General features: G+C 36.0%; 1 protein-coding gene across 3 annotated transcripts in view; it reads left to right on the top strand.

The window, feature by feature from the left end:
- The first annotated feature begins 184 nt into the window (after positions 1 to 184).
- LOC141520739 (cytochrome P450 2C23-like) overlaps positions 185 to 16,323 on the top strand; it is a 40,501-nt gene continuing 24,362 nt past the window's right edge. For 2 of the 3 annotated variants that reach the window (XM_074232525.1, XM_074232524.1), the window contains exon 1: positions 187 to 580. The gene's annotated coding sequence lies outside the window, so the exon portion shown is untranslated. Of the gene's footprint in view, positions 581 to 16,323 lie in introns of all 3 variants that reach the window. The other variant, XM_074232526.1, reaches the window with a different exon arrangement.

Below are 16,323 nucleotides of genomic sequence, written 5' to 3'. Positions count from 1 at the left end.
AGACTTTACTCATTGAGTGCAATACCTTCACCTGGTCAGTAGGAGGTGCTGGTTGCTTTCTCTGGAGTGTCTGTGACCTTGATTGAGGTCCACTCCCTTACTCTGGAGGGAGTGATTGAAGTTGTTAAATACTTTTTGTCTTCAATCAATGATGGGCTTTACCCTGGGATGAGGTCATTCCTCTCCCTATTGTCAGCTGGGCTGGTTCTTTGTTCACAGACCTGTGCTTGGGGCAGAAGTAATCTGTAATTGTGTTTGTTCTGGGAAGAGGCCTCAGCAGCAATGGAGGCATGAACTTGGAGTCCCTCAGACCAGAGAAGCCCAGGGATGATGTCTACAGCTTTCCTGCACTGGAACTCTTCCCCCAGCCCTGTCAGTAAGCTCTAACACCAATGCCTCTGCTTGCTAGTTGACCCAAGCCTCCATAGTTGACTAGGCTCCAGCCCTGCTGATTAAGCAGCTCCAGCTCTCAGGCCCTCAGGCTCCCAGGGCTCCAACTCTGCCCACTAATCAGGCTGATTTGACTTTGATCGGCCGTCTGTGCCAGGACTCACCCAAGACCACGAAAACAAATCCTGAGGTAGATGTTCTTTCTCCTGGCTTTTCTTTCTGGGTTTTGTGGATTGGATTTCTGTTAAGAGGTTTGTTTCATATCATAGATGGGGAAAGATCAGGAGACTTTAGTACTGTGCCTGTCTTCTCTCTGTCATATTGGCTGGAAGTCTGCATACTTTCTACGTGACCTTGATCAAATCACTTAACCTCTTTATGATCAAAGCTCAGATCATAAACTTATTGTGAAATTAGACTTAAAGAAAGTAGGGAAAACAATGAGTCTATAATGATAAGGCATAAATATTATACCTTCTATACATAAAGTGCAGATGATGACTAGATTTAAAGCATCAAATCTGGTAGATAGAGTACCGAAAGTACTCTGAACAGAGTTTTATATTGTAGTCCATGAGGCAGCAACAAAAAACATGCTAATGAAAAAGAAGTAAGAAAGCAAAATGGCTGTCTGGTGAAGCATTATAAACTGTTAAGGAAAGAATGAACATGAGAAGTAAAAGAGAAAAGAAAAGATATACCAAAATGAGTGCAGAATTCTAGAGAATAGCAAAACCAGATAAGATTTTTATATGAGCAATGCAAAGAAATAAAATTAAACACTAGAATGGAAAAGAGATGCTTTCAAGAAAATCAGAGATCAAGGGAATCTTTGATGCAAAAGTTGGAAAAATAAAAGACAAAAATAGTAAGGACATAGAAGAGATTAATAAGAGATGGTTAGAACTCACAGAACTATACTTGGAATTCACCAGCACTCTCTCTGAAGGTAGACAGCATTCTTTTCATCATAAATCCTTTGGAATTGCCTTAGAACATTGTATAGTTCAGTCTAGTTAAGTATTTCAAAGTTAATAATTACAACATTGCTTTTACTGTGCAATGATCTCTGTTCTCATTTCACTTTGCCCAAGTTCATTAATGTTTTGTCACTTTTTTTTGTAAACAATTCTCCTCAGCTTTTTCTTATAGCTCAACAGTACTCCACCACAACCATTTGCCACGTTTTTAGCCATTACCCAACTGATAAACATGCTCTCACTTTCTAGGTCTTTGCTACCACAAAAGATCTGCTTTAAATATTTTTTGTATATCTTTTTCCTTTTCCTTTTTTTATTCTCTGTAGGATATAGACCTGGTGGTACTGCTACTTAAAAGATATGAATAGTGTTTTTTTTTAATCCCTTTGGGCATAGTTCCAAAGTGTTCTTCAGAATGTATGGATCAGTTTACTACTCTACCATCAATTCTCTTTGCAGAGTTGTGAAAAACAAGTGGAATAATAATTATAAAAATGCTTAGTTTAGAGTCAGTCACATAGTAGGTACTATAGAAATTATGTTCCCCTATCATTCCCCTTCAAAATCTCAGTATGGAGCGAATCTGAGCAAGGTTTCTTGAATTCAAGAGAATAATAATTTTCTCTCTAATATATCAGTGCTCAGAGGACACAATTAGGCAGTTTGGGTCGGGGGGAGGAAGTCCAAGCTATCTATAGCAATAATTAAAAAAATGTTCCAAATCACTAATAATTAAAACAACTCTAGGCTTCTGCCAGACAATTATACGATAACAAAAATAGATAGAAAAGAGAATGCATATATGGGAGAGTGGTTTTTTTTTGGGGGGGGGGGATAGATTCTAGAAAACAACTTGAAACTAATTGCCTAAAGTAAGCCATTCACTTGTAGCTTTTGTCCAAATAATAGTAGGACTTGTTCTATAACTCAGAGAGTTTGAAGGAAGAGATCAAGGATGCATTAAAAAAGCAAAAATGCTCATAGTAACTCTTTGTATGGTTGGAATTATATGTAGGAATTGGAAACTAGGGGAGTGCTCACAAATTGAGGAATGACTGCCAAATTATGGCATAATCAGTTCTGCTATAATCTGTGTTAAGAAAAACCATGTAGTTTGCATTTAAGATCAATAGGAATTCATAGAAAAGTTACAATCAAAGTTCCCAAAATATCTATGGTATGATATTAAAAAACAAATGAGAGCTACTGGAGAAATAAAAGGAAAAGAGAATAAACTTATTGTAAAAAGAGGCATAGGAAATAATTACATTAGAAATGAAGAAACAAAAAGTCAAAAGTCTAAAAAATGGGGAGGGGAAAATCTTAGAAAAAGTGGATTTCAGAAAAGGTCTGAAGACCTTTCTCTAGGCTACTTTTGGTTCTATTCACTACAAATATGACCACTTATTTTCAATATGCAATACTGAGTGATTTCATATCTCCTAACCACTAAATATTGGTGTTTATCAAGTCTCTCTCTCGGCCCCACTTTTTCTCTTTACTTCCTTGGAGATCTCACAGACTTCCCTTGTACTCTCTAGCTAATTGTTAACAGAACTCATGGTTTCAATGATCATCTGCAAGTAGAAGATTCTGATATCTATTTGGTCAACCTTTATCACTTTTGAACTCCAGGCTTACATTGCCGACTTCTCCAAAATGGATTTCTCTACCTGAATGTCCTGTTGCTATTAAAAATTAAAAATGTCCACAATAAAGATCATTTATTTTCACCTTAAAACTTCCCCTTCCTTTAAACTTGTCCATTTCTGTTGAGGACAACTAAGTGGTGGAGTTTACTTGAAGGCCTGTCAATCACTGTTATTTATAGATGTGAAATCAAACTTGACTTTCATTCTTTTTTTACCTCTCATAGCCAATTGGTGATGGTCATGTATGGTATTAATAGCTGGACTCTAGGTTTATCAAACATCAGATTACTATTATCATTTCCTGCTATTGCACTTAGTCTATTCCACTGGTCCACCACTCTATTTCTTAGCCAATACCAGACAGTTTTGATGACTGATGCTTTATAATATAGTTTCAGATCTGGTAGGATTAAGCCACCTTCTTTTGTACTTTTTTTCATTGTATCTCTGAAAATTCTTGACTTTTTATTTCTCCATATGAATTTACTTACAACTTTTTCTAACTCATTAAAGTATTTTTTTTGGAATTTTGATTGGCAGGGCACTAAACAGGTAGTTTAGTTTTGGTATAACTGTCTTTTTTTTTATATTAGCTTGACCTATCCATGAGCAGTTGATGTTTGCCCAGTTATTTAGATCCGATTTTATTTGTGTGAGAAGTGTTTTGTAATTGCTTTCAAAAAGTTTCTGACTCTGTCTTGGCAAATAGACTTCCAGGTATTTTATATTGTCTGCGGTTACTTTGAATGGGATTTCTCTTTCTAGCTCTTCCTGCTGCATCTTGTTAGTCATATATAGAAAAGTTGAAGATTTATGAGGGATTATTTTATATCCTACGACACTGCTAAAGTTGCTAATTGTTTCCAGTAGTTTTTAGATGATTTTTTTGAGATTCTCTAGGTATCTCATCATGTCATCTGCAAAGAGTGAGAGCTTTGTCTCTTCCTTCCCAATTCTAATTCCTTCAATTTCTTTTTCTTCTCATATTGCTGAAACTAACATTTCTAATACAATATTGAATAATGGTAGTGATAATGGGCATCTTTGTTAGCCCCCAATCTTATTGGGAATGCTTCTAGCCTCTCCCCATTGAATATAATGCTTGTTGAGGCTTTCAGATAGATAATGCTTATTATTCTAAGGAACAGTCCATTTATTCCTACATTCTCTAGTGTTTTTAGTAGGAATGGGTACTGTATTTTGTCAAAAGCTTTTTCAGGGGCTGCTAGGTGGTGTAGTGGATAAAGCACCAGCCCTGGAGTCAGGAGTACCTGAGTTCAAATCTGACCTCAGACACTTAATAATTACCTAGCTGTGTGGCCTTGGGCAAGCCACTTAACCCCATCTGCCTTGCAAAACCCTAAAAATAAAAAAAGCTTTTTCAGCATCTATTGATATAATTGCATGATTTCTGATAGGTTTGTAATTGATATAATTAATTATATTAAGAGTTTTCCTAATATTGAACCAACCTTGCATTATAGGGATAAATCCTACTTGGTCATAATGTATTATGCTAGTGATAACTTGTAATCATTTTGCTAAGATGTTATTTAAGATTTTTGCATCTATATTCATCAGGGAGATAGGTCTATAATTTTCTTTCTCTGTTTTAACTCTTCCTGGTTTAGGTATCAGCACCATATTGTGTCATAGAAAGAATTAGGCAGAGTTCTGTCTCCACCTATTTTTCCAAAGAGTTTATATAGAATTGTAACCAATTGTTCCTTAAATGTTTGGTAGAATTCACTTGTGGATCCATCAGGCCCTGGAGATTTTTCTTAGGGAATTCAATGATGGCTTGTTGGATTTCTTTTTCTGAGATAGGGTTGTTTAGGTATTTAATCTCCTCTTCATTTAACCTGGGCAACTTGTATTTTTGTAAATATTCATCTATTTCACTTAGATTATCAAATTTATTGCCATAGAGTTGGGCAAAATAATTCTGAATTATTACTTTAATTTCCTTCTCATTGGTGGTGAATTCACCTTTTTCATTTAAGATACTAGCAACTTGGTTTTTTCCTACTTTCTTTTTTTAATCCAATTGACCAGAGGTTTATCAATTTTATTTATTTTTTTCATAAAATGAACTATTGGTTTTATTTATTAATTCAATAGTTTTTTTGCTTTTGGTTTTATTAATTTCTCCTTTAATTTTTAGAATTTCCAATTTAGTATTTAATTAGGTGTTTTTAATTTGTTCTTTCTTTATTTTTTTAGTTCTATGTTTAGTTCATTGATTTCCTCTTTCTTTAATTTATTCCCGTAAGCATTTGAAGATATAATATATCCCCTGACAGTTGCTTTCAGTCAACCCCATAGGTTTTGGTATGTTGTTTCATTATTGTGGTTATCCAGGATGAAATAATTCATTATTTCTATAGTTTGTTGTTTGATCCATTCATTTTGTAAAATGAGGTTATTTAGTTAGTTTCCAATTAATTTTGGGTCTATATCTCCCTGACCCAATATTGCATATGATTTTTATTGTATTGTGATTTGAGAAAGATGTATTCACTATTTCTGCCTTTCTGCAATTGATCATTAGATTTTTATGCCCTAGTACATGGTGAGATTTTGTGTATCATGTACTGAAGAAGAAGAAGAAGAAGTGTATTCCTTCCTATCCCCATTCAGTTTTCTCTATAATTCTATCATATATAGGTTTTCTAGCAATCTATTTACCTCCTTAACTTCTTTCTTGTTTATTTTATGATTATATTTATCTAAATCTGAGTGTGGGAGGCTGAGGTCCCCCACTAGTAGAGTTTTGCTGTCTATATCTTCCTGTAGTTCTTTCAGCTTCTCCTCTAAGAATTTGAGTACTATCCCATTGGGTGTATACATATTCAGTATTGAAATAACTTTATTGAATATGATACCTTTTAGGAGGATATAATTTCCTTCCTTATCTCTTCTAATGCTATCTATTTTTGCAGCTGCTTTGTCTGAGACAAGGATTGCTAGTCCTGCTTTTTTCACTTGAGCTGAAGTAAAATATATTTTGCTCCAACCTTTCAACTTTAAATGTATCTCTCTGCTTCAAATGAGTTTCCTGTTAAGTAGGATATTGTAGGATTCTGGTTTTTAATCCACTCTGCTTTTTGCTTATGCTTTAAGGGAGAGTTCATCCCATTCCATTTAAAGTTATAATTTCTAACTCTTTATTGCCCTCCATGCTATCTTCCCTCTGTATTTTCCCTATTTTTTACATTATCCATATTCCCCAGTTTTTTGTTTCTGAATATCACCACCTTCAGTGTGTTTTCCCTCCTATATCCACCCCTGCTCTTTCTTTCCCCTTTCCCTTTTTCTCTTTTTCCTTCCCTTCCTTTTATTAGTTCCCCTTTTGCTCCCCCTCCCTGTTTCCATCCCCCCTCCCTTTACCCCTTTTAATACTTGAAAGGCAAAATGTTTCTTTAGTTGACTGAGTGTATGTGCAAGTTAACTTTAAGCCAAGTCAGATGAGAGGAAGATTTACGTGTTTCTCATCTCCTCCCTTCTTCCCCTTATTACAATAGGTCTTTTGTACCTCTTAATGCAATGAAATTTACGCCATTCAATCCTCTCCATCCTCCTGTCTCCCTACTGTCCCCCTTTTTAAGGAGGTAGTGTTTTTAAATCATTCTGAGTCACAGAAAATCATGAGTATCCATCACTTCTGGCTAAGTATATTCTCTCTAATAGTTACAATTCTAAAGGGCTATTAGAGTCTTTCTCTGAACAAAAAGGGATATAGCCAGTTTCTTCCCATTGGATAACAGTCTCATGCATAAGTCATGAGTGTCCATCACTTCTGCTTAAGTATATTCTCTCTGATAGAGTTACAATTCTCAAGAGTTATGAGAATCTTTTTCTCATGCTGGGATATAGCCAGTTTCATCTTATTGGATAGCAGGGTTTTTTTTTTCCTCTTTATCCCCCCCCTTTTTTAACCTTTTCATGTGTCTCTTGAACCTCCTATTTGATGTCCAAATTTTCTATTTAGCTCTGGTCTTTTCATCAGGAATTGTTGGAAGTCTCCCATTTTGTTAAATGACCATCTTTCCTTTTGGAGGAGAAAGCTTAGCATTGTCACATATGGATTCTTGGCTGCATTCCAAGTTCCCTTGCTTTTCGGAATATCTTGTTCCAGGCCCTTCGATCCCTTAATGTTGATGCAGCCAGCTCCTATGTAATCCTTACTGTGGCTCTTTTAGATCTAAATTGTTTCTCTCTGGCTACTTTCAGGATTTTCTCTTTTATCTGATAGTTCTGGAATTTGACCACACATTCCTTGGTGTATTCATTTTAGGATCTCTTTTTGGAAGGTATCAATGTATTCTTTCAATTACTACTTTGCCCTCTGATTCCATGATATCAGGGCAATTTTCCATCACTAAATCTTGTAATATTAAGTCCAGGTTTTTTCAGGAAGGCCTATAATTCTCAGGTAGTCCCTTCTCAATCTATTCTCCAGATCAGTGCTTTTGCTGATGAGGTATTTTACATTTTCTTCTATTTTTTGATTTTGGGTTTTTTTTTTTAACAGACTCTTGTGGTCTCATGAAATCATTAGTTTTCACACATTCCATTTTTTTAGAGAAGAATTTTCATTTGCCTTTTTCCAATTGGTCAATTTTATTTTTGTAAGAGTTTTCCATTTGACCAATTGAGATTTTGAGAGAATTGTTTTCTTTTTGCAAGGAGTTAATTTTCTCTCCCAGATTTTCCAATTGATTTTTATACTCCTTCCTTATTTCTTCAAGGAAGTCCTTCTGTGCTGGAAAGCAGGTCATATTCTCCTTGGAGGTTCTAGGTCTCTTTGAGTTAGCATGTTTTCTTTCCAAGAATTTTTCTATGCACCCTCCTTTGTGTTAGCCTTTCTTCATTATCCTAAGACCTTGTGTTGGGAAAGGGCTGGTTCACAGGGGTTTGTTGTTGGGATCCCTAGAGGTTTTGCTCATTGAGTTTAATAGCTCCAACCAGCATTTGGGGGTGCTGGTTGCTTTCTCTGGAGTGTCTATGAACTTGATTGAGGCCCTCTCCCTTGGCCTGGAGGGAGTGGTTGAAGCTGTTGAATACTTTTATCTTTGATCAGTAGTGGACTCTGCCCTGGGGTGAGGTCAACACTCTCGCTATTCACAGTAGAGCTGGTTCTGCTGCTCTGCCTTAGACTGGGGTGGAAGGTAGGCTGTAATTGTGTTTGTTATGGGAAGAGGCTTCAGTCGAAATGGAGGTGTGGACTCTGATTTCCTCCTGACTTTGGGACCCAGGATCCAAATCTGCAGCTCTCAAGCACAGGAACTCTCCCTCCAGCCCTGCTCACAAGCTCCAAACTGTCAGCACCACAACCAATGCCTCTGCTCCCCAATTGACCTGAGCCACTGTGGCTGAAAAGGCTCTAGCCCTGCTGCTGATCATAGGTTGGTTCTCAAGTCCTCAGGCTAATCAGGCTAATCCATGGCTAATCCAGGCTCTGAGGCTCTCTCTCTGGGTCTATGTCCCTAGCAAAGTCCACCCTCTGCTCCTGGACTCACCCACAATTGTGGCAGACAGATCCTGAGGTAGATGTTCTTCTCTTGGTTTTTCTTTCTGGGTTTTGTAGATCGGATTTCTGTTAAGAGGTTTGTTTCAGATTATATATGAGGGAAGATCAGGAGACCTTTAGCAGTGTGCCTGTCTTCTCTCTGCCATCTTGGCCCTCTCCCTCCTCATGTTTTTTTAAATTATTTTTGCAAGCAATAGAGTTAAGTGATTTGCCCAAGATCACACAGCTAGGTAATTACTAAGTGTCTGAGGCCAGATTTGATTTCAGGTCCTCCTGACTCCAGGGCCAGTGCTCTATCCACTATAGAATAGACTAGTAACAAACCAGTAAATGCAAAGAATGGTGAACATCAGAACTATACCCAACACTGTCATCAACCCCTATCAAACTCCTTCAGGTTACTTGATAACAATTATTCCTCAGACCCAGCACCATGCTGCATATTATTCTATAGTCAAATTGCTCAACTCAGACCAAGTCCTGGCTGGACTGCTCAAGATGCCAACCTCATCTATTCCAGAATATTCCTGGTGCTATCCACTAAGCTGCCACATAGTACAATGAGATCAACTTTTTCACAGGTTCCACAAGTCATATTAATAGAGTGTGTTGTAAACACATCAACTCAGACAATGGATCCACATTTTGCAGCAATTGCTGCCACAGGTATTCCTGTCCCAGAGGATATGCAAGCTGCAGGTATTCAGAATCCTCAACAGTATCTTAATACATAGTCACAAGTTACCATGAAGCAGACTCTTGTTCATGTGCAAAGCCAGAAACTTTTAACTACTTCCATGTTGGCATCTGCCCCTCCTCAAGAGCAAAAGCAGGCATTAGGAGAATTACTGTTTCCACTCATTGAGTCCATTCATCTTACCCAGGTGAGTATAACTACTGGCTATTGTTAGAATTCAACAACTCTGAGTTTCTTCATAGGTTTCAGTCTCACAAGCCTCTTTGCTCTAAGGTTGATGAAGCTTCAGTGATATGGCAAACTAGTCAAGCTAAAGGTCATGAAAATAACAATGCCACTGACATTCTAACTGTTTAAAAGAAAGAATTGGAGACCATAGATTGGAATCTCAATTTCATTGAAGAAAAATACATAAATATAAAAAACTTAAATATTGTGACAAAATTGAAAAATATCAAATAAATTTAAAGAGAAATGTACCTTTAAAACTAATGGACTGAAAAAATTCCAGATCTAGAAACTTAATACTAGTCTGAGATTATTTGTTGATTTAAAAACAAGACTAAACAAAGAAAATCCCCCATGCTGATATATCTATATCTATCTATATCTATATATTTATATCTATATATATGTGTGTGTATTAATGTTTTATAGATGTGGGGGAAAGAATTTTCAGCACAGTAAAGCATTACTTTCTTTCATTTTGTTATCCTTTACTGGTAAGAAAACTCAGAATATCACCACTGTGTTAACAGAATTAATATCTGAACAAGGAAGCATAATTTGCATTATAAAATTCTTGCTTTCAAGAAAAATTCTTTAAACAGTGGGGAAAAGAATAGGGTATTGAAAAATAGAATAATCTCAGCTTTGATTGAACTTTTGACCTAGTCTTTCATTTTATCTTCTAACTACTCAGATCCTAATCATAGGTTTTTACCTTCCTCTTTTTCCTTTATAAAGTTTCTCTTCACAATCCCCATTTTCAGTTTAGTGTCTGTTTTATTCGTGATTTAATCTTCATTGAATCTATATTTCTTCTATTTGATACAAGCTGTGGATTAATGGGTAAGTCAATTCATCTCTGTCTGCCTCAGTTCCTCAACTTTAAAATGTGAATAATAAAAGTACTTTCCTCCCTGGGTGGTTGTGAAGATCAAATGAGATAAAATTTGCAAAGGCTTTGGCACAATATCTAAAGCATAGTAGTTATTTAGTAAATGCTTCTTTTCTTACTTGTTTCAATAGTGACTTTACCTTGTCTCTCCCTTTCTTCCCAAATATATTCCTTTTTCTCTCCTTTCCATTTAATCTCTTATAGTCATTGTGGTCAAGAATCTCACAGATGATTGTTAGGATAACACATTACAAAAGCCAGGTTGACTGTGAAAACTCAAGAGATTCCAACCTGTTCATAGGAAGGAGAGAATTAAGACAAAAGGAAAAGGTGAAATAATTCGCAGAGGTTGAATGGGAGTCTGTGCTATTATCCTTTGCACCTGGAGAAGGAAGCAGCTGTTCTTGCTCATTAGCATAATAAGAAGGGTGGGTGCGTGAATGTATCAATTAAATTTTCGACCCCAGCCAATGACTGGCAAGAAGGGGCAGGAATAAAGTTTTTGAAAATGAATATAACATCTAGCATTTGGGGGGTTTGGGACCCTTTTCTCCTTGAGAGAGATCTTAATAAAAAGATGTCTTAATAAAAAAAATTTAATCACTCTGGACTAAGTATTCACCAGTTGTTTATAAACAGTCATCAAAACATAATCAAGGAGTCCCTAGTTACCCTCTATCTTCTATCTCTTCTTTTATGACACCCTAGCATGTTAGGTATCTGAGGGAACACTTTCATCATCTCCTTTTAGCATATAAGCATTTGCATCCTTAGATGCTTTCATCTGATTCTTCACTCATTTATTTCTGAGGAAAAAAAGGACTACTCAAAAAATTAAAGCACTATGATTCAAGATAGAAGAAATGAAAAAAATGACTTCAAAAACTGAATACATAAAATAAAGTACCAATAAATGAATCCACAGGGATTTGATTGTTAGCTGATGGCTAATATTTATAATTGAAATTAAAATATTACAAATTCAGCTAGAGACAAGAATTTCCAGTTTGAAGGAAAGGAAGTTGAATTAACATAATTGAATAACATAAAAGTATACTTCCCCCTACCAGAAACTGTAGAAGTGAATGGAAGAATGTTTTCTGAACAGCAATAGAGCTCAGGATGTTACTCAAACTGACATAATCTGAGACTAATTAGTATTAAAAAAATAAACATTTAAATAAAAAAGAGGGACTTCAGCTGACAAAAAATGAAAACTCCAAATCTGTAAAAAATATTAAATTTGTAAGTGCCTTAAGGAAATAAACATAAGAAAGGTAAATTAAGTAAAGTTAGGAAGAAAAACTGAAGCAATAGGGTAAATTACCCTATCTCCAGAAATAAGAAGAGGGAAAAACTCAGAAGAAAAAAGTATAAGCAAAGTTTAAAGAAACAGAAGTCATGGTGGAGAAATACCTCTGAAATACAGGGGACTAACTCACATACACCCTTCCCCTGTAAAAGAATAAATGTTTTCTTGGTGGAACTGAATAGCAAGATAAGTGTGTTCATAAAAAGGCAGAGAGAAAATAAGAGACAGAGGGGAAGGTGTGCTGTACCTTAATGAAGACAATGGTAAACAATGAAAGAAAATAATTCCTATAGCTATTCAGGAAAAAGCAAGACTGGAAAAATGAGTAAGAAAGATTTTTTTTGGACTATGCAAAAGAGTCTTCTTGCTTCTTTTCTTTCTCACTTGCCTTAATCATTGAGATATCCTGAGGGTCTTATCCTCCCAACAATGTTTTTCCTTCTTTTTTTGGAAGTGGTCGTTCCTGGCCTCTGTGTTTATCTCTTATTTAACCTTAATGACAGAATAGGAGTTGCCTCAGGCAAACTGTGACCTGGAAACTACCTAACTTTAAAAAAACATGGCCTCCCACTGCATTCTGGGCCATCTTCAGTCATCTTGATCCATATCTGGTCACTGGACACAGACGGTTCCAGAGAAGAAAGTGAAGCTGGTGACTTTGTACATCACTCCAACTCACTAGCATGTCAAGGCAACACCTAATGAAGTCATTAGTTTCCAAAGACTCCATTATTTTTTTAAGAGAAGAATTTTCTTCATTTACCTTTTGCAACTCCTTTTCCAATTGGTCAATTCTATTTTTGAAAGAGTTTTCCAATTTTATTTTTCAATGATTTGTTTTCTTGTTGCAAGGCGTTAATCTTCTCTTGGTTTTCTTTTTCCAAATTTTCCAATTGATTTTTAAACTCCTTCCTTATTTCTTCAAGGAAATCTTTCATATTCTCCTCAGAGGTTCTAGTTCTCTCTGAGTTAGGGTTTTTTCCTTCCAAGAGTTTTTCTATGGACCTTTCTTTTCACTGGACTTTCTTGATTTTAGTAAGACCTTGTGTTGGGGAGGGGCTGGTTCACATGTTTGGTGTTGGGGTCCCTAGAGAGGATTACACTGAGTGTAATCTCTCCAGCTGACCAGTAGGGGGTTGTTAGAGGTTTTGTTCATTGTGTGTAATACCTCCAATTGGCCAGTAGGGGTGCTGGTTGCTTTCTTTGGAGTGTCTGTGACCTTGATTGAGGCCCTCTCCCTTGGCCTAGAGGGAGTGGTCAAAGTTGCCGAATGCTTTTATCTTTGAACAATGGTGGGTTCTACCCTGGAATGAGGCACACACTCTCCTATCGTCAGCTGAGGAGGTGGTTCTGCATCTCAGCTGCTCCCACACCTGCCCCTGGGACAGAAGTAGTCTGTAATTGTTTTTGTTCTGGGAAGAGGCTTCAGCTGAAATGGAGGTGTGAACTCTGAGTTCCTCCTTACCAGAGGGGCCCAGGGATGATGTCTGCAGCTCTCCTGGATGGGAACTCTCCTTCTAGTCCTGCCGGCAAGTTCCAGATGGTCTGAGTCACTACCAATGCCTCTGCTCCCTAGCTGACCCAAGCCCCCATGGTTGATCAGGCTTGAACCCCTCCACTGATCAAGCTAGTCTCATTCTCATGGCCCTTAGGCTCCTGGGCTCCAGCCCTGCTTCTAATCAGGTTAGTATGTGGCTAATCCAGGGTCCCAGGTTTTCACCTGTCCCATGCTCCTGGCAGAGTCTGCCCTCTGTGCCCCAACTTACCCATTACTGCTCAGGACAAATCCTGAGGTAGATGTTCTTCTGGCTTTTCTTTCTGGGTTTTGTTGATCAGATTTCTGTTAAGAGATTTGTTTCATATTATTTATGAGGGAAGATCAGGAGATTAGCACTGTGCATGGCTTCTCTCCGTCATCTTGGCCAGAAGTCCTTTCTGGTAAACTTATGATGAAGAAGGTAATTCACCCCAGAGACAGAGTCATTGGAATGTGAACACAGACTGAAGTATATTTTTTTTCTCTCTCACTATTCTTGAGCATTCTCATCTTCTTGGGGGAGGAGGGGGTTTTATGTTTACTCCCATAACAAGATTATTGTAATAATATAGAATAAGAAAATTAGAAAAAAACATAAAACATATGAAATGTGTTTGACTATCAACATGAACAGGGAAACTGTTTAAATATAACAATTACAAATCTCCATTTATAGAAGTGAAAACTGACCTAAATAATTATAAAAATCTTAATTGCTCATAGGAAAATTGAATAAATATAATGAAACTAGCAATACTACAATAGTTAAATAATACCATACAAATCCAAAGATTATTTGATACTGCTAGAAAAATAATAAAATTCATCAGGAAGTCAAAATGAAGCAGAGAACCTGGAAATACGAGATCTCAAAATATTACTAATTTAGAAACAGATCGAATAGATCAGTGAAAGAGAGGATGCTTATTACAATTAGAAACAAGCTTACCTGGTGGTCTAATTTTTATATACCAAAAAATAAAAGAAACAAAACAAAGCAAAACAAAATTCCAGTCATTAAGGTAGAAACTCACTATCTGACAAAAACATGTGTTGGAAACATTAGGAACTTTTCTGACAAAAAAATGCTGAATCTAACACTATAAACTTCAATTTTATTCACTACAAAATTCAAATTTATACATGACATAGACACATGACATATAAAAAGTCACATCACATACAATTTAGAGATATAAGGAAGTGATTATCATTCAGATCTGTAAGTAGGGAAAGATTTCATGGGAAAAAATGAATTTAGAGAATTACAGAAAGTAAAAGGAGCAATTTTGAGATATAAATTGAAAATAAACTGGCACAAACAAAAGCAATGTAGATACAATTAGTAGGTAAACAATTGCCTGGTGAAAAATATTTGCAATAATTTTCTCTGATAAAGATGTGGAATTATCTCAATAAAATAAAATAAATGATCAAAAATTATGACTAAGTATTTCTCAAAGGAAAGTGTCAAAACTACAAATAGTCATATTAAAAGTTATTGCAAGGAGAATACCAACTGTATCCAGAGAAAGAATTATGGACTTTGAACCAAGACCAAAGACTATTACCTTCAAATTAGAAAAACAAAAAAAATTATCTTATTATGTAATTTTACTATCTCATACTTTATTTTTCTTCCTTAAGGATATGATTTCTCTATCACATTCAACTGAGATTGATGTATAACATGAGAACAATGCAAAGACTAATAGAATGCCTTCTGTGGGGAGTGGGGGAAGGAAAGCAAGAATGGGGGGAAATTTGTAAAACTCAAATAAAATCTTTCTTAAATAAATAAGCATGATCTGTTGTTTGTTTTGCAATGCAAATGGGGTCAAGTGGCTTGCCCAAGAACACACTTCTAGGTAATTATTAAGTGTCTGAGGCCGGATTTGAATTCAGGTGCTCCTGACTCCAGGATCAGTGCTCTATCCACTGCGCCACCCCAGCTCAAGTAAGTCTTTCCAAGTTTTTCTGACAGTATCCTGCTCATCATTTCCTCTAATTGATTGGTATTCCAACACAATTCCATGCTATTATTCATTTATATATTCCTCAATTGAAGTTTCTCATCAATGTCTAGAAAAAAGCTACTATAAATATTTGTATGCAAAAACATCCTTTTCCTTTTTGTTTTCTATTGCTTTTGGGTTACAGTCCTAGTAGTGGTATTAGTAGGTCAAATACATGGTTTCACACTCTTTCGGGCATAGTTTTACACTGCATTAATGTCTCTTGTCTCCCACATCCTCTCCAGCATTTGTCATCGACTTTTCCCTTTCCTATTAGCCAATCTTATATCTAGGAGGTAGCACTTCAGAATTGTTTAAATTGCATTTCTCCATATATAGTGAGTTAGAATGTTTTATTATATGATTATAATCTTGATTATTTTAAAAGATATGAAAAAACATTTTGATCATTTACCAATTGGTGTATGGCTATTATTTTTTATTCATTTTACTCAGTTTTCTTTATGTTTGAGAAATGAGGCCTTTATCAGAAAGACTTGCTTCAAAATTTCTCTTACAACCATTATTGTTCACCATATTTCCCTCCATCCAACTTCTTACCGTGTTTATTCTTTTCACCTCCTTGTTTAACACAGTCTCACCTAGAATCCTCCTTCTGACTACCTCTTACTCCAAACTACCCTTCCTTCTTCACCTCCTTCTCTTATTCCCTTCTCCTCCTCTTTTCCTGTACAATAAGATAGATTTCTATGTCCAAGTGAGTGTACATGGTATTCTTTTTGGGGTCAATTCTGATGAAAGTAAGGTTTTCTCATTCCCACTCATTTGATCTTTTTCCCCTCCCCTGAAAATGAAAATTTGTGATGCTTTTTTGTGTGTGATAATTTTACCCCATTTTCCTGCTTCCTATCCCTTTCTCCCAGTACATTTCTCTCTCATCCCTTACTTTTATTTTTTTAGATATCAACCCATTGCATTCAACTCATACCTGTGTCTTTTTTCTCTATATACTCCTTCAAACCACTATTAATTAGAAAGTTCTTATGCAGAATATAAAGTTTGACCTATTAATTCCTTTTCCTGTTTACCATTTTATGCTTCTCTTAAGTCCTGAATTTGAAAGTCA

Source organism: Macrotis lagotis, chromosome 4, assembly GCF_037893015.1.
Source record: "Macrotis lagotis isolate mMagLag1 chromosome 4, bilby.v1.9.chrom.fasta, whole genome shotgun sequence".
In the NCBI taxonomy this organism is placed as follows: domain Eukaryota; kingdom Metazoa; phylum Chordata; class Mammalia; order Peramelemorphia; family Peramelidae; genus Macrotis; species Macrotis lagotis.
The sequence above is the reverse complement of the archived record's forward strand: the minus strand, read 5'-3'. Positions and strand labels throughout refer to the sequence as shown.